This window comes from Bidens hawaiensis, unplaced genomic scaffold, assembly GCF_021521415.1.
Source record: "Bidens hawaiensis isolate Kalapana, Puna unplaced genomic scaffold, B.hawaiensis_p1.1 tig00058837_1, whole genome shotgun sequence".
Classification (NCBI taxonomy): domain Eukaryota; kingdom Viridiplantae; phylum Streptophyta; class Magnoliopsida; order Asterales; family Asteraceae; genus Bidens; species Bidens hawaiensis.
Genome location: NW_027500587.1, coordinates 64,177 through 83,406, shown reverse-complemented (window position 1 = coordinate 83,406; position 19,230 = coordinate 64,177). Strand labels below are relative to the sequence as shown.

General features: G+C 35.4%; 1 pseudogene; it reads right to left on the bottom strand.

Annotated features, from left to right (window-relative positions):
• Positions 1–9,694: 9,694 nt before the first annotated feature.
• LOC143602389 (GDSL esterase/lipase At4g16230-like) overlaps positions 9,695–19,230 on the bottom strand; it is a 49,074-nt pseudogene continuing 39,538 nt past the window's right edge.

The following is a 19,230-nucleotide window of genomic DNA, read 5'->3' as shown; positions in this document are numbered from 1 at the left end:
GTACATAAGGCTAAGCTCAAGTATAATACGAGCTGATATTAAGAGATGTATGTAGTCAATAGGGGATTTATCCCTCTTATTCATTGAGAGTTAAATGTCTATGGCCTGATAAGTTAAATCAATAGAGAATGATCACTCTGTGTCTCTGGATTTAACATGACATTTGTGGCAAAAGGATAAATGATAGTTTCACCTAAATCATTTCAAGTAAGTGACTTGAAGGGGATGATGTTATTGAATGGCACTTCGTCATGCGTATTAGGGTAGTAAAACGTTGTTAGGCCGTATTTGCTACTTGCATCAATCTTCTATGCATCTTGTGCAACTGGGAGATTTTTGGAATCAATCTGCCCAAGACACATATTTGAGTTGATGTGGCTAGTACCTTATGATCCGAGTCGGGTCATACCCAATAACAAGCTAGACAAACTTCACGATATTTATTATTAGATATGATCTAACTAATAATTCTCAACACTTATAATATTTGGGGAAATGGTTTTCTAAATATTTTGCACTTGTGTGATAAATAAATTATGTGGATAATTTATATTTTGAGGGATGTTATTTATTTGGATAAATAACAAATATGCATAAAAGGAAAAACTAAAACAAAATGGGTTTTGGGGGAAAAGCCCCATGGGGGGGGGGGGGGCATCCCCTCTCTCTCTCTCTCTCTCTCTCTCTTTCTCTTCTTTTGTATTATTTCCAAGACATGCATGTGAAATGCTTGGTGGATCATTATTCTTGAACAACCACAAACACACTCTCTCTCACACACACAGGACTCTCTTTTCTCTTGGCGTCCGAAAGGAAGAACAAGAAGGAAAACAAGGAGATTTGCAAGTGTACAAATCCTAGCAACTTGGTGTTTGTTGATTAGCTTGTAAGGGTATACTAGCTGGGGTTTTCCTCCTTTGGAGACTCGCCTTTCTGAATATCATCCCTTTCAATTTCTGGAAATTTAAAGGTATGAAATCTAACACCCTATGGATGTTCTGATGGTATGTAAATCGTATTTGGATCCTGGATTGGGTTTTACATAAACCGGGTTTTATGTGTATTCGGTAAACAAGATTTAAAACTAATTTCCACTGCATTTTTCTATATAATGGATTATATGGACTTTGATAATCTTGTAAAAACTCAACATGAGTCTCTTGACATAGATGTGATGAGCCTATGGTAAAATCATTAGTAGTTTTACCAGTAGCAATCAACATCTTCTTTTGATTTATCTCTCTTTCAAAGGTAAGTAACTTACCATGAAGAGTAGTATGACTCAGATAATGAAAGTTTTGTAAAGTTCGTAGTATGATAGAATGAGTGTCCCAATTTCATAGAAGTGATCTCAGAAATCGGTTGTTTAGAGCAGAGTTTGTAAAGGTAGCATCAACCATTGTTAATTCACTTATTAGAGTTATGAATCATTTGTAATGTTGAGTTAAACCCTCTCCTCTTAAGTGACAAAATGCTTCATACTGCTACTTGAGAATTTCACGAGTATTCTGTAGAACTTTTGGAGTACCACCAAATTGTTATTTTTGTGCATCCCATAAAGCCTTTGCAGACTTGTGATAAATTAATCCACAATAAAATTCATTTGGAATTGCCAAGGCCAAAATAGCATGTGCTTTGGCATCCAATTCATATTTCTACAAATTCTGATCAGAATAATCCTTAGGATCCTCCTTTATCATTTTGTTTCCGTCTAATGGATCAAAAGTTTTAGGGGAATGTGGCCCATGAACTACAGATCTCCAACAACCAGTGTTTTGGCTGCATAGATGGTGGAACATTCTTTGAGCCGATATGTTATATTAACCACGAGACAACATTGGTGGTTTAGAAGTTGAACCAGTGTTGTGAGGATCTTGTACGAATGACATGATTCTCAGTTCAATTGGTTTCTCAATAATAATAGAGTATTTGATCCATTTTGAATCCACAAATGGAAATATCAAATTGAGCCTAGATTTATGATACTGAATTGATTATGAGATCAAATTCAGTAAATCTGACTCTGATACCAAATGTTAGGATAGTAGATCTAATAATCTAAGCAACTTGAACGCAAATCACAATTAATAAAATAGTTAACAACTGATCTAATCCTTTGAATGGATTAATATCACGTTAATTGAAATCATATTTGAATTACAACTTCAACTAGTCTATGAAATTAACAAGTTAATCAACATAATTCATTTGAGCTAAAGAATAGGTTTCATATGGAAGAACAACTATGCATTAACTATAATTAATTGATTACATTCTATTGATCCCCTCAACCTTAGCTCATCATTCACATTGAATTTTCTTGTATGAAAGTACATGATTCAGGTGAGTATTGTGACATGAAAAGTGTTAATGAAGAAGAGACTCTATCCTTAAGTTTATACATGTGTAAAACTATTGATGAGATAAAGATGACTGTGACAGCTAACAAAAACAATTACAAACTATTGATTAACTAAATACAAACAACTGCCTATAGAGAATCCTAAGGTAACTATTGATCTTTGTTCTAACAACTGTTGTTTGAGTCATCAGTTGTTTGTCTTCAGCAGTTTGAATTTTCAATAGTTTGTAAATCAGCTGTTGAGTCTTTAGTTCTTTGATGTCACCAGTTTGTATTGTCAGAAGTTTAGAGCAATAGAAAACAAAACATCATAATGGAGAACAACTGATGTTTTTGGCCATCAGTTGTTTGGTTATTGACCATCAGTTCTTTGTCAGGTTCAACAACATATGAATGATATAGAAAAGGTTAAGAGTATGTATGAGAGTATATATATATATATATACATAAATGTATGAATGGTTGTATGATTATGAGGATGACATACCCTAATAATATATGTGACATGAAGGTCTGCCCTAATAACATTAAAGGAGGGTGTCCCACCCTAATAATATTTGTGAGGTTACAAGGCAAAAGGCTTTTTGAAACGTACAACTATGTATGTAAAAGTAAGTTAAAATATAGAAGTATGAAACTTAGAAAGAATGAAAGTATGAAGGTAAGAATGAAGGTATTTACTTATGTATGTATGAAAGAAAGTTTAGTATGCATGCAAGTAAATAAGCTAAAAAGTTTAGTATGGTTACAAGGCAAAAGGCTCTTTAAAACGTACACTTCAAGCCAACTTTTAAGTATGTAGTATGTGTCTTCGAATATGTATATGTAAGTATATGAACCTAATGTATGTTGCCTGATTAACTAGAACTCACTCACCGTAGTTGACATTTAGTATGCATGCAAGTAAATAAGCTAAAAAAGTTGGCTTGAGGAAGGCACATGGTAGGAACTGCGTGGCTGGAATCTAGAGAAGGAAGACTTGACGTTTTATTTATGATGTTTTAACAAGTTTAATGTTTTAAACAAGAATGATATGTTTTGTAACTTATGGTAGAAGTTTTAATATATACGTGAAAGTTTTAATTCACTATGATATTTAGAATTTTTTTTATGAGTAAATCCATCGCCAATGTAGGGCATATGGACTGGGGCCTTACATCAAGTATAAATAAATGTGTATACTATGCATGAGTATCTATGTTGGTCATGTATGAATGTAAGTCTAAGTGTGAAACTAATGTAGTGTGAATACTATGTGTATCCATATGCAGTGCATGCATGAATGAAATGTGTGTCTGGGTTAACATGTTTGTAAAAACTGACACGAAGCTTTGAAAACAGTTACAGACTAGTTTTAGAAAATAGACCTAGTTCATTATAACCAATTTCTCTTATACCAATCTGTCACACCCTTAATTTTCGTCTAATATAGTTTTACCACGGGGCGTGTGGCATACCAGGATCAAGCCACGTGTCATACTGAACAACCATTTAATAGAGTAAAAATATCATTTAATAAAAATCTTTAATGCGAGTAAATACAATTTCGGTGTAAGTTACGTTTGCGAAAGCGTAAAACAACTACAAGTTGTAATAACTAGTCGACAGCTAAATTTCCAGACACTACCATTCATGTAACCAAAATAAGCTTGGTTGTTTGATAAAACCATGGAACCACAATGTAGTTTTAACTCCTGATGTGCACCTTAGTGACCTAAGATAGACATGCTAAAAATGTTAACACAACAGTTGGTGAGTTTACAAGTTTATAACTAAAAACAAGTTCGTTAAACAAGTAGATAACGTAGGCATTGTCTTATCACTAGTTAATTACGCTAGTATTTATTATACAATACTGTAGTTTCCATTGCGACCGAAGCTTAAAGTGTTGGTTGGTACCTCCCACCAAATCTTATCCTAACATGGCAATGTGTACGAAAATGTTGTACCCGCCCGGCATCTAATCGAGTTTTAGCGTGGGTGGGGTTTGTCGAACCCAGTAGTGCTACTTAATATTTCTCGTCAGATAACCTTAGTTAACGGTCCAATTTTTGTGAGGACTTTCAGTTTATAAGTTCACTATGTATACATGTGATAAATAAAAATCTATAAGATCCAAAAGGTTTTATCATGCTTTCTCCCTCAAAAAGAGTAAGTCAAATAGAGGGCCGTGAAACTCACCTCGAAAGCGTTCTAAAAGAAACTCAACCGCTAAAGCGAAAATTCATTACAAGTATCCTAGATTATAACAAGCGTGTGAGAAATGTGGAGTGGTTCCTAGAGCCCCTAGTATCCAAACAATCCAATTGTTTAATAATGTTTGACCAATGTTTGTCTTTTGTTGACTTTGACCAAAGTTTGACTGATTTGACCCGACAACCCGTTAGTGACTTAGTCATCTTGATTCACGATTAAACACCACATATATGCTAAGTCATCTTCTTTGCACTAGTCATGTAGAAAATGAGTGTTCACATCTACATAGTATTTCAAATCAAACCAACCATGTAGACAAATTAGTTTTTAAGTACCAAACATCTAGCAAGCCAAATAGTGCATGACTGATCATAACACTCATTATAAATCATACTTATTGATATTAAATTTGCAAGACAGATTTTGAATCAACAAAACCTATTTTTATGCCATAACAAATCAGCAAATTAAATTATGAAAATTTTATCACAATATACTATAAGTCTTAGGTTTACCAAAATATTATGGATATATTTTTCCAACTTTAAAAAAATCAGAAAAATTCATAAAAGACAACAAAGTACATGTAGCTATTTCAGTGCGCAGCAAAAATTATAAATTCGGCCAAACTTGTATATTAACCCAAATCATGTCAGGCCAATTGAGTTAGATTCCTAACTCAATCCATGATATTACATAAGTGGAATCAACCCAATTGCAATTTCCTAACTCAAGATACGCAACTAACATTCAAGACCGGAATACAATCTTTCTAAGCAGCCCTAACTTATAAATTATAAAATCATAAAAATGACTAATCCCATGTCCAGAAATTATTATTTTTAGGTTTCCATAAACTAGACTCTGCCAGAAATTTGTTTTCACTATTTCCTAGTCTATGTCAGTTTAGAATACCAAAAATAATTACAAACAAATCTGCCAGAAATTTGTTTTCACTATTTTCTCATACAAACTTTATTCCTAACATGCATATGAAACAAATTCACCAATTAATCATCATTAGTGGCGGATCCAGGAATTTTTTTCAGGTGGTGCACTACTTTTAGATGCTTCAATTTCATAGAGCCGTACATAAAAAATTTCGGGTCTGTTCGATAGTTCGGGAAAATTCATAACATAATAAAAATACAATAAAATAATAAAAAAGACACCGGCATTAAAAAATAAAAAACACATAATATAAATACAATAGTCTTTACAATGACCACGAAGCTAACAAACCATTCAATATTGTTTTTTATTGAATGTAATCGGATTCTATATTGTTTTTTATGTATATCGGTTCCTTTATCAACAATTACAAACCAATAAATTAAAAACTAACAAATTAAAACTAAAATTTAACAAATAACTTAACAATTAACAACATCAAGAACAATTATAGCGTATAATTGATATTAGGCCGAATTTAAAAAAAAGTTCAAAAATACCACTTGTATGCAGAGTTGAACCCATGACCTTAAGTTTACAAAACTAACAGATTACCAACTAGACCATCGTTCATATTGTTCATAGAGTGGTTCCTTCCTAATTTATAAGGTGGTTCCATCTAATATTTTCTATATATTATACACTATAATTTCAAAACTCTGGTAGTTCCGGGGAACCACCCATTTGTTATGTAGATCCGCCATTGATCATCATTCATCATCAAAACACATATTTTATCATACAGATACAGAAATCTATGAACCATTTAGGGTTTTCTTATTCAACCAAATATCAAGACAACAATAACGACTGTTATGTTTCAAAATCTCAATCTTTCAAATTTTAAGTTATGATTCCGTAGATTAAACCTTCCAAAACCAATATTCCTAATTATAAACCATAAGAACACCATTAATAATTTAACATTAATTACCTAGATGATAACCAAATAATCACAACAACCTTTTAGCACTTGATCCAATTTTTACCAACTAGAAGATGAGTATTTGAGTGTGTTATTTGGGAGGAAAAGAAAAATAAATAACATGTGTTTGTGTGTGTGAATATAGGGCTGGCCAAGAGGGGGGTGGGGGAGAGATTCTGCCAATCACAAGTTACCTAATTTACATAGACAAAATATTCTCATTAATTGTCATTGATTCACCATTGATTCTCTATAAATAAAATTTGACTTTTATTAACTTATGATAACATATATTTAAATTAGAATGTTACATGTAACATGTATACTTTCTATTTCTAAGCATACCAAGTAACATGTATGTGTAATACATTAGTTCAACTAACATGTAGCATATAACATATGTAACAAGGTTGACGCATCATGTATGTTTATATTCAAACTATATTTAATCGCACTTCACCTTTTATTATTTGTGAATTATTTCATGTTAGGTCACTAACGTGCGCGAACAGACTCATGTCTATGTGCTCACATGACACGTGATGAGCATGTGTGTTATCTAACGGAGTTAACGAAAGAAACCAAGATCTAGAGAATATTTGGTTAGGTAGAGGAAAGATGAACGATAAGGTTTTGGGGAAAACTAAATGCTCTAACTAGAAGGAAGGCAATACAACGCAATGGAGGAGCGTCGATAGGTCATACAAGGAGGTTGAAGAGAACAAGAAGAAAGAAGGAGCTGCATTCAAAAAGTCAGAGGTTGAGTTATCAACAATGGTAATAGAGCTACCACCGAATGTTTGCATTGCCTTTCAAGATGGGAAAAGATTTACTACTGAGTACAACAAGGGATATTGTTATAATGTTAAAGTTTCAAGTCTATATATGATAGATCTGTGGGGGGTATGACGGTATTGTTGTCCTTTGGTTACTCGATTTCAGCCAAGGACTTCATTGATATCCTTCGTTTAAATGGAAGGAGTGGTTCTTGGCATTGGAAGTGTGGGATGGGCAAGGGGTCACTAATGACATATTGGCGTGGTTGAAGATTTAGGGTTTATCGGTTCACCATTGGGATGTTTCTAATTTTAACAAAATTGTCAATAATTTTGGTATGGTAGTGGGTGTGTCTAGAACACCCCGGAGGGATAGAGATGTTCCATGGTACAAGGTGTGTATTTATACTTCACATGTGGGGAAGATTGATACTAAGAAAACTATCAGGTGGTTGGATAAATCATATGGTATCATTGTCTTGGAAGACGATGATTGGTTCATTGAAAAGACTTAGAAGATGTGTGCAAAGTCTATTGGATTTGATTCCGATCATCAAAAGTTATTGTGTCAGGGTGTCCAATATTGTGTCAGGGTGTCTAAGGAACATTAATGTGATTAGAGAGTTGGAGAAATCTCTAGACGTTTATGCAAATAAGGAATATGATGAGGAGTCACATGTTGGGTTAGAGAATGATGATCATCCTACCTCACCACCTCCTATGTTAGACGTTTTTGGCCTGGTTCAAATAATAGTAATTTGGGCCTTAATAATTTATTTAATTTCATGTGAGTCTGGTTCAACTAACAACAATTTGGGACTTAATAATATGTGTATTTCTAGCCCATGAAGCTAAGGGGGTGTTCGGGATTTCATATGAAAACTCCTTATAACTTTTTAATGAGTTAGTAAGTTACAAAAGTGTAACTTATTAACTTTTCCCTCTCACATCAAAAGCAATCCCAAACACCTTATTCTTTCTTTAAAAGTTAATAAGTTATAATTTGGTGAGAATAAGCAATCTCAAACATCCCGTAATATCAATAATCTGGATCTGGGAGTGATCCTTTTGGGTTGCAAGAATTAACTGAAAAATATATCTAAGGATAAAGGGTGCCACACATTAATTAAAATCCATCCACATCATCTAAAAGCCACGCTTGGAGAAGCAAACACCCGCGCATTCCTTAAAATTAAGGGATTTGTTTTGGTGCTCCAATCAGGGTAAATCTGCAAGTATAAAGACCAGGTTGATTTTCGATAGTGAAGATGGATCTGAAGTGCAATCAGAGTCAACGAAAACGAACGGTCTACATCGGATCTTGACAAAGAGGTAAGAGATATGGTTAATTGTTGGTGATCAGGTGACAAATGTAGACCGGTGATTTTCTTGTCTTATATATTAGAGGGGTTGGGGATGCTAATAAAAGGAAGAAGGTTAGGGGCATAAAAATGGTAAATAAAATCGGTTTCATTGCGATACTAGAAACACATATGGTGAGTCTAGAAAAATAAAAGTGGATAAGTTGTAGGATAACTCTAGGTATGATGTCAAATACAAAATGCCCATGGTAGATCGGGTGGTTTAATATGCGTATGGATCCAAATATTTTTACCATGAAAGATGTTATTTGCAAGAGAAACTGCATTCTCAAATGAGGGGACATTAAAGGCGTCTCAGGTGATGTGTTTATAGTTAATGCATATGCTCCAGAAGAAAATATCTTAAAAAAGCCTTATGGGAGGAACTTAATCAGTTGGGAAGTGAGTGGGTGGGCCTATGAATTCTCTTAGGTGATTGTAACTATATGAAAAACCCATGTGAACGAAAGAATTCTACGTTTTGCGTGCCAAGCGTGAATGATTTTAATGAATTTATTATGAGGGCGGATTTTTCACAACACATAATGGGGGTAGTAGATTTGTAAATATACATATCAGTCGGATGTCGGAAATAAGTGTAGTAAAATTGATAGGGTGCTAGTGGGTCACAAATTCATGAATAAGTGGCCGGCGACGACTCTAACGGCCCTCACTAAAAAATATTCAGATCATCGTCCACTGATTCTTACTTGTGTTGGATCTTTATTTTGGTCTGAAACAGTTTCAGTCCTTTAAATATTGGGTTAGTAACAACGGCATTGAAGGGGTGGTTTAATAATCCATAGAGGGTGTGATTATGTTGGGACCTGCAGATGTATGTTTGGCAAAAAAAAAAAAAAAAAAAAAAACTAAAATATATCAAATTTAAGGTTTAACTATTTGCATACAAGCTGGTGCAAAAGCTACTCTTATATTCGACAAAGTTGATAGACAATACAGAACCCTATACCAATATAGTGGTATTACTACAAGTAGATAAAGTAGTGGTACATTTAATCAAAGCAAAGATTCTCGTAATTAGGAAATGAATATGGTATATTAGTTTTGTTGTAACATTGATGCATAACTAATTGTACTCCACACTTGAAAACCATCCTTTTCTTCAAAGCTTAAAAAGGGTTCTTAAGTTCATTGGGAATATCTCTTTTGTATCTCCACCCATAAGCCGTTTAGCTATCAAATTATTGACGTTGTCTGACGGGTGATATGGATCCCAATAGACGTACTTTGATCTATCGGCGCAAACTTTAGATGGTGGTCTGCATGGTACTATACCACCATGTTTACCTGCCAAACGAAAGCATGCTGAATCCGCATTGGCAAAACCTGTTGCACTAAGTAGATATGACTAAAAACGCAATTCTAACAGTCAACTTCTATCAAGTGTAAAATATATATGTACAAAGCCTTGACAAGTTTTAATACATTTAGTTATGAATGAGCTGATTCAATTTATCTTATATTTTCAAACATGTGAAATATAAACAAAAAGTATTTTACGTCATCCCATCTACATATTTCCCAAAATTTGTCCATGTTGACTACTTATCTGACGTGTAATTCGTATATGTGACCTTAATAAAGTAGTGTTACTGCTAACTGATCGTATGATTTGAATTTGTCAAGAATGTCTTCAAAAATACGATTCACATCTGCATATACAAATGTTGATCCTTCGAGTGAGTTGTTTAGGTCTTGTAGCAAGCCTTTCAACTGATTATTTGTGTCCCTGACATTAGGAATGCATCCAATAGGCCCAACATTTGCTACCACAATCTTTCTAGTACCCATATCATACAGTCTCTGTTTATAAATCAACCGATTAATCCAAAGAATGCAAGTTTTATATCATGGTTCATACACGCGTATTAATATATATAATACAAAAACATGATCAATTGTTATGGGTATTACCTTAAGCTGACCTTTGTATCTTGGAATCAAACAATGTCCCACAAATTCTTCTGGAGACACTACTTTTTGTTCAAGTTTTGAAAGAACTGGTGTGAGGTAATTATTTAGAAAATCATTTGAACCCATAGTTATTGAGAATAGCGCTCCACTGAACAAATCATGTGTTGCAGATTCGCATATTTGCGAGATTATATCGTGCCTTATGTTTGCAAAATTGTCGAGTTGTTCATCCATATTTATCCTCCCAACCTACAAAATACAAATATTTTACAAATATAAGAGGAGTTCGTAAATAGAGAGAGCATTGGGTCGACCCCTTAATTGAAAGTTAAACTAAATATAAAGGTCAAAGTGTCATTAGTAGAAAGTATGTTTAGGATAATTTTTATGTATTTATTAAGGTAGAAGGGACTAGTATGTATAGTGGCGGATCTTCAACGTTTATTATGGATAGGCCGAAAGTCACGAGAAGCAAAAAAATATTTCCTACTTCTAGGTTTCGGGTCGGTAATCGGATTCGGTCTGGCCAAACAATTAAAAATCTATATTTAATCATTCAACTAAAAACATCAATTCAAACATTCAATTCAACTTACCGTTTTACACATAAAAACTAAACTTTTAAACAAACAAAAACAAGATGCGAGGGGTAAGACGAGTACCAGAAAATGACAAGATACGAGGGGAAATATGAATACCTCGAATTCACATTCAAATAGAGAATTCATATAATCAAAACACGCATATTCCTAAATCATGTGAGGGGACCAAATTCAATTACCAATTCTTCCAATAATTCCAAAACCTAACATACCAAATCGGGGGGAAAAACGATGAACATGTTGCTTGCCTAATGTTCGTATTGTGATTCGTGAGCACTCTTTACTCGACCCTGGTCTAGTGGTCTAAGTCTTCTTCGAACGGCCTGCTTTTTCTTCTGTTCGATTTCAATTTTCATACCTTAGCGCCCGGACAAAAACTTTTCTTTTTTGGTTGTTCGATAAGGGTTAAGAGTGTGGACTTGTTAGTTTTTTTTTATAAAAACCATTTGGGCTTGGGCTTTTTTGTTTAAAAAAAATTGGGTTTATGTGGCTTTATTAATGTTTATTAGATATACGGTTTCCCGTTATTCGGCTTTAAGAAATTTATTTTTAGAATGATTCAAGTGTGGGCCTTACACAAATAATATGGATAGGTTGGACCCAAATAATATGGATGGGCCAGACTCAATGCATATATTGTTTTCATTATTTTTTGAGAAAAATTTACCCTACTACTCGAAAAAGCAAGATGGGCCGAGGCCCGCCTTGGCCCATAAGATGATCCGTCCCTGAGTATGTACATTTGAAAATTATAAATTGTTTCACACTCATTAGTGTTAGAGCATGAAATGTTGTGTCCGTTGGTTGGGTATATAAACCCATCAACACTTGTTGTAAAAAACCATCTATTCAAATATCAAGAAGATTCAATTTGTCTTTGTTCTTCATCTCTTGTTCATCATATTGTGTGTGTGATTGTTCTTAATTTACCAACATTAGTATTAGAGCACATGTTGGTAAGAAGGAGAAGCACATCAAATCGGAACCAGAAAGTAGCGATTAAGAAGGCAACGGGTTCAAATCAAATCAGCAACATCGATCAATTACAGTAACACTAGTTATCGATCCACGAAAGCAAGAAAATTTGGAAGAATAGAGGTAGGGTACCAAAAAGACCCAAATACCCTTAAGTACCACCCGCGGGTCAGAGGGGAACTCCTCATTTACCACCCGCGGGACATACGGATCACCCGCGTGACTCAAATAAGGAAGAATAACAATTCGTCCTAGGAACTATTCGCGGAAACATCCACACCCTCAGAAATCATCCGCAGGGAAAAATTCCCACCCGTCAAGATGACCGGAAGGCAATGTCATAGGACAGCTGTAATTAACGAATTACCTTCTAGAAGAATTAACAAGATCCTTTCTTGAAGAATACGTGACCCATCAACCAATGAATGAAGGACAGCTGACCAGGTTGTTATAACCATACACATGGCTAGGGTTATATATCATCCTATCATAATAAGACACGTGTCCAGGTTGTTATAACCATGCACATGCGACGTATAGCTCAGCCTGTTATATGAGGGCACGTGTCCATGCGGTTACGGGAAATCTTCTAGTACGGGACAGCTGGCCCAATCACATTCCCTCACTCTTCGGCTTTAAATATCTTCACAATCTGCATGAGGTATTCATTCACTCCCCACTATCTACTCTAAATAATTAAGTAATTTTCCTCTATCAGAACTGTACTTATTCTCACGCCAGAGGGTGGTTACACGAAGACCCCCCCCCCATCTTGGCCTCCCTGTAACGAGCTCACGGTGTCTGTTTTGTAAGTTTCTGTTACTAGACTTTGGGAGATTGTGCTCATATCGTTGTTAGTTGTTGTGTATCCTATCCTGTGGACTCATTGGATCTAGAACCCGTTAAGGGGAGTAGATCTGTGTTTCTTCATTGGTTCCATCCGTGCTTGTGTTAGAACTGTGATTATCTCTTGTTTCTGTTGGTTCGTACGATGTGAGTCAATTCCTCGAAGGCCCAACAGGAACCCCTACACCTGTTTCATGAACTTTGTTGGGTCAAGAAACTGACCTAAGGGGGAGATTGTTGAGTTAAAGATTTGACCAAAATGAAATACATGGAAGATTGGAATCTTCTCAACCTCCTCAGAATTCGCTAAGTATGGATCCGGGTACACCTTAGACTTCCAAGCAAGCTTTTACTTAGCCGGGTACGATATTTTGTCTATCGGGCAAGGTTTACTTTAAGTAGTCTTCTTTAGTGGATATCCGAGCAAGGTTTGCAAATTAGTGCATTGCCGGGAAAGGTATTCTTTAATAATTATGGTCCGAGCAAGCTTGATGTATAAATGAAATATCTCTAAGTAACATCGGGCAAGGTTCAACTCAAGCAAGGAACAGTACTGCCGAGTACACTTTGCTAAAAAGTTATTGTATAGCAAGGAGTTGAATGGACCATCGAAGAACAAGGTTGCTCGTAAGGGTTTGCCGGGCAAAGTATGGCAAAGTCAAGAAGACTGAAGTCTACCCGGTGAGTATTTTACTTGGTAAAATACTCTTCAAGTAAAGTCTACCCGGAAACTGATCCCGAGCACACTTCTATGTTACCAAGTCTAAGGCAGGCAGAGCACATAGTCTACTCGGAGAAGTTTACTTATCCAGAGCCTACCCGGAAGACTTGTTTTACACTTCGAATATTTTCTGATTATGTAATTTGAATATGTATGTATGTTTGGGGTTTCTAGAAGGAATGACAGCTGTCCTAGGTTGGCTGGCCTATAAATAGAATGTTTTAGGGCCCGCCGCCTACGGAAGAAGAGAGGCCTAAGAACAGACACACACACAACACACGGAAAAAGGAATTTATTAAGAGAGAATATTGTCTGTGACGCCTGTCTTAGTACGGATAAACCTTCAAGAAACCCTAAGTCGATTATCCACTATGTATGATTGATATTATATAAATGGAAATCTTTTGAGTGAATCTTGTTTGTGTTATCTATCATTGAATACTTATTAATAACCGTATGTTTGTTATTGATTCCGCCTTTAACAAACAGATATCTTTTTAAATATAGCAACCCGTCATTAACTCCCTTGTCAACACATCAATCTGTGTGAGTTATGACATGAATAAGTAAGATCCAGCTGAAATAGAGGGACATGACAAATGGAAGGTTTTGTTTGAAGCAGCCGTTTGCTACAATGATGTTGATATGTGGAACTCCATCTAGAATGGTCTACAAGGAGAAGTTGTAGAAGGTACAAATGCAGCTGCAACTGCTGCTGTAAGAGAGAATGAGAAAGGTTGATGACAAGGCTTTAGCTATGTTAAAGCTAGGTCTGTCTTGGGAAATACTCACCAAGATTGCACATCATCCCAATGCCAAGGAAATGTATGATGTAATACTTAAAATGTTTGAGGGAAATGTTGAACTCAAGAACATCAATAAGCAGAGATTGAAGCTGCAGTTAGAAAGATTCAAGTATAAAGAAGGAGAAAGGTTGAAAACAATTCTAGAGAGGTTTCTGGGAATTGTGAATGAGCTCAGAACCACAGACTATGTCATGACTGATTTTCATCTCAACACCAAGCTGCTGAACTTTATGCCAAAGGAATGGTATACTGCCTGCAAGTTCATTCTTACGAAGTACAACTTCAATGAGCTAAAAGTAGATGATGTAGTGTGTTTTCTTCAAGCTGCAGAAATAGAGATGATAGAAAATGAAATGATTAAAGAGGAAAGACACTGCTTCAATGTTTCAAATGCATTGATTGCACCTATGGGTAATTTGACTACCAAGAATCAACATCATATTCCTATCATTGAAGAACCTGTTGAACTCAATTCTGATACTCCAAAATCATTTGTTGGTGTTAGCACAAGTAATCAAGGAAATCAGCAAATATTCAATGTGCAGCTGATTGATGACACTGATTCTGCCTCTATGGCAAGTGGGAATGTTCCTCACACTGGTGGTGGATATGGTCAAAGCAGTGATACACAGGCTTTGCTTTCAATGTTCACTGAGTCATATAATGCATTTGTTGCAAAGAATTTAATCCACACAAGTGTAGTGCAAGATGATCTTGAGCAGATATATGCTGATGATTTGGAAGACATGGATTTGAAGTGGCAAGCTGCCATGTTAGCATTAAGAAGTAAGAGGTTGTATAATAGAACTGGTAGATCTCTGGTTTCTGGTCCTAATGAAAGGATTGGATTTGACAAGTCAAAGGCAATCTGCTACAATTGCTAACAGCCAGGACATTTTGCAAGAGAATGCAACCTGCCAAGGAACTATCAGATGAATCAATTACAGAATCAACAGCCAAGAGGTCAGCAGCAATACCAGCAAAATCAGCAAAGAAATAACAACCAAAACTTCAACAACAACTTCAATCCCAACAACAACTACGATCCCAACTTCAATAACTTTCAGCCTCAAATGAATAATCTTAATCAAAGTATGCAACAGAATCAAGGTTTTCAAATGAACAACAATCAAACCCTTCAAGCAGTTCAAAATGTTTCAAACAACACTGTTCCAGTCAACCAAAATCAACCAAGAAATCAAGGAAATGTGGCCGTGATTACACAACATGAAGGTAACTTTGATTGGAGAAATCATGAAGAAGACATTGCAGATGATATCAAGAGGGCAAATGTATCATTCATGGCCATAATAGAGAAAGAAAATGGATCAACTTCTCAGGTACACTCTACTCCTACTATTGATTTAAATGAACTAATCAATGATTTGAAAACGATGGTAGGCAAGCTGGAAAGTGAGTGTTTTAAGAAACAAAGTATCATCAATGCATATGAAGCTAGTGAACTGATAAGTGAAGAAAGGATGAAAAGTTTGGAAGATGACTGCATGAACAGTTACAGAGCTCAGAAAAGATTTACAACTGAGATTGATGGGTTGAAGAAAATGATTATAGAAGAAAAGGTACTGAACACAAAACTGCAAACTGAAAATGAATTCTTGAAGAACTTGGTATCCACTGGAAACATCTGTGGAATTCTGAATCAAGTCAAGAAAGAAGACAAATACAAAGCAGTACCACCACCATTCAACAACAACTTTATGCCAAAGGTTGATAAAGAGAAAAGAAATGCATATCTACAACAATTCAAAGATGTCTTTCAAGATAAAGAAGAACTTGTGAATTTGTATAAGAATGTTGAGGTGAGTGAAGAAGGAGAGTTTGTTGTGAAGAAAGAACTGAAAGAAGAAAAGTCAACTGGAGTTCAAGTCTCTGAAGATGACCTTGAGTCAATTGACTTGAATCAAGATGACTTGAGTGATTTAAGTGATCAAATTACTGAGGAGGAAATTAAAGCTGCTGAAAGAGGAAGAAGATTCAAGAAACCAGAATCCATTGACAAACTTCCAAAGTATCCACCTGTCGCATCAAGAATGAAGTAACAAAATGAAATAACCAAGAGAGGACATGTGTCGTTTGATATCTGTGAAGGATCAAAACCTAGTTATAATGCAGTGAGACCTCCAAGCAAAGCTCTATTGGAAAGAATTAAACAAAATAAAAAATTGAAAGAAGTTGAAACAGATGCATCTGAAAATTTTATTCATGTTACCCTATTTTCTCAAGTGTTGAAGACTTTGACATTGGAGAAGTAGAAACAATGTAGGAATATGAAAAAAGGAAATCAAGACGAAGGGAAAGAATAGAGGAAGAACCCTTAAGTATAAGAGAAATTGTTTTTGTTAAAGGGAAAGTGGAAAAAAGTGACATAAGGATAGCTGAATTTGTTGCCTTCTCAATTGATTTTGACTGTTTAAAATCTAAAAAGACAATTGGAGTTGATTCACCCAGACCAAGTGAAAGGTTCAAGAAACCAAAAGAACATGAATTATTCAAAGGAAAGGTTTGGTGCAAGAAGTGTGATGAATATGGTCATCATACAGACTCATGTAATGAAAGACTTAAATTCAAGACTTTTCATTTCCCAGATGAAACAAAATATGGACAAGACTTTGTGGCCTATAAAATGAAGTATGAAAAATATTTGGGTATGGGAAAGGATTGTGCAGAGGAAGTTCTGGAAAAAGAGAGCCAAAGGCATCCACTAAAAGTCAAGAAACATGTGATCAAACCTGTTAACAAGGTTTAATCTCCAGTGAAGCATGTGAAAACTGTTAAGAATGACTCTCATCCATTGAGAACAATCCCAAAAAGGGATAATCAGTCTGTCAAATCTGATAGTTCTCAAAGATCATCAAGCAGTGAGAATACAAAAAGACATGTGGTATCTAAAAGGAAACCAACAGAACTCACTCGCGATGAGAAGTTTCTGTAAAAGTATGGATATGAACCACAAGGTTTTCTATGGAAACCTAAGCCTGAGATTAAGGTTGAGATAGTTGCTGATGTAAGAGACTACTCTGAAAAGAAGGACTATGTGATAAAAGAGTGTGACACTGACTCAGCCGAGTACCAGAACTCAACATCACTAGTTAAAACTCCAAGAGAGTGTGGTTATGAAACAGACAATTCAGACAATCTAGAAATCACTCATGAAGATCCGGAACCAACTACACTCACTTCCCAAGCTGTGTCTGAAACTGAATCTGATGAGCTGCAAGTTGATAAGGCTTGCACTTCATCACTCAACTAATCAAATTTTCTTTGTATGTGCAGGAACAGTCCACTCCTCTGAATGACATATGGTACATGGATAGTGGATGTTCTAGGCACATGACATGTGACAAGAGATCTCTTGTCAATTATGAAGAAAAGTATGAAGGTCCAGTAGCTTTTGGGAGTGATGAGAATGGTGGAAAGATTGTTGGAAAAGGAATCTTAACAAATGGGAGTGTCTCATTTGATAATGTATTTCATGTTGAAGGTCTTCAGTACAATCTGCTGAGTATATCACAAATGTGTGATAAGGGATACAAAGTCAGTTTTGATGATTCACACTGTTTCATCTAAAAACCTGAGTTTGTGATTCCACCTGAAATGATTATGATTAAGGCACCAAGAAATAGTAACTTGTATGAATTGAATATGAAAGAAGCGATTTCAAGAGGAGGTGCATGTTTTGTTTCCAAAGCCACTGAAAATGAGTCAAAATTGTGGCTTAGGAAACTGTGTCATGTGAACTTGAAGAACATGAACAGACGAGTTAAAGGTGAGCATGTCATAGGCTTACCCACAAGAGAATTCAAATGGGAAGATCACTGTAGTTCACGCCAAAAAGGAAAACAACACAAATCTACTCATAAGCCAAAGCTCATCAACTCAATTGATCAAGTACTTGAATTACTTCACATGGATCTTTTTGGTCCTGTAAGCGTACCAAGTATAGGGAAGAAAAGATATTGTCTGGTGATCATTGATGACTATTCAAGATACACTTGGGTTTATTTCCTAAGTACCAAGGATGAGACTGCAGAGTTGATTAAAGGCTGTGTAACAATGATTGAGAACAAGTTGAATAAGAAAGTCAAGATGATGAGAAGTGACAATGGAACTGAGTTCAAGAATGGAGTTATGCAAGAATTCTGTGCAGAAAAGGGTACACTACAACAATTCTCAGCTCCTAGAACTCCTGAACAAAATGGTGTAGCAGAAAGAAGAAATAGAACCTTGATTGAAGCTGTAAGAACCATGTTAGCTGATGCAAATTTGCCTGTCACTTTTTGGGCCGAAGCCATAAATACAGTCTGCTATGTTTAGAACAGGGTACTTGTCAACAAAAGGTATAACAAAATTTCATATGAAATATTTCACAACAGAAAGCCTTACATTAAGTTTTTCAAGCCCTTTGGATGCAAATGTTTTCTACTGAACACAAGAGACTATTTGAACAAGTTTCAAACAAAGTCCCTGGATTGTTTCTTTGTTGGATATTCTACACACTCAAAGGCTTACAGAGTTTATGTGAAAGACCACTTGAGTGTTATAGAATCATCTGATATTATCTTTAATGAGAATCAATTCAATACAGTTGATGGTGAATCATGGCTGTTTGATCATTAAAAGTTAATAAGGTCTTTCAAGATTTATCCTGAAGACTTTGATGAATCTTTCTACAAGACCAGTGAAATTGAAGAGAAAAAGAAGAAATCATTGGACTTGGAAGAATTATGGAAAAAGGTTGCTAGAAAAGAAAAGG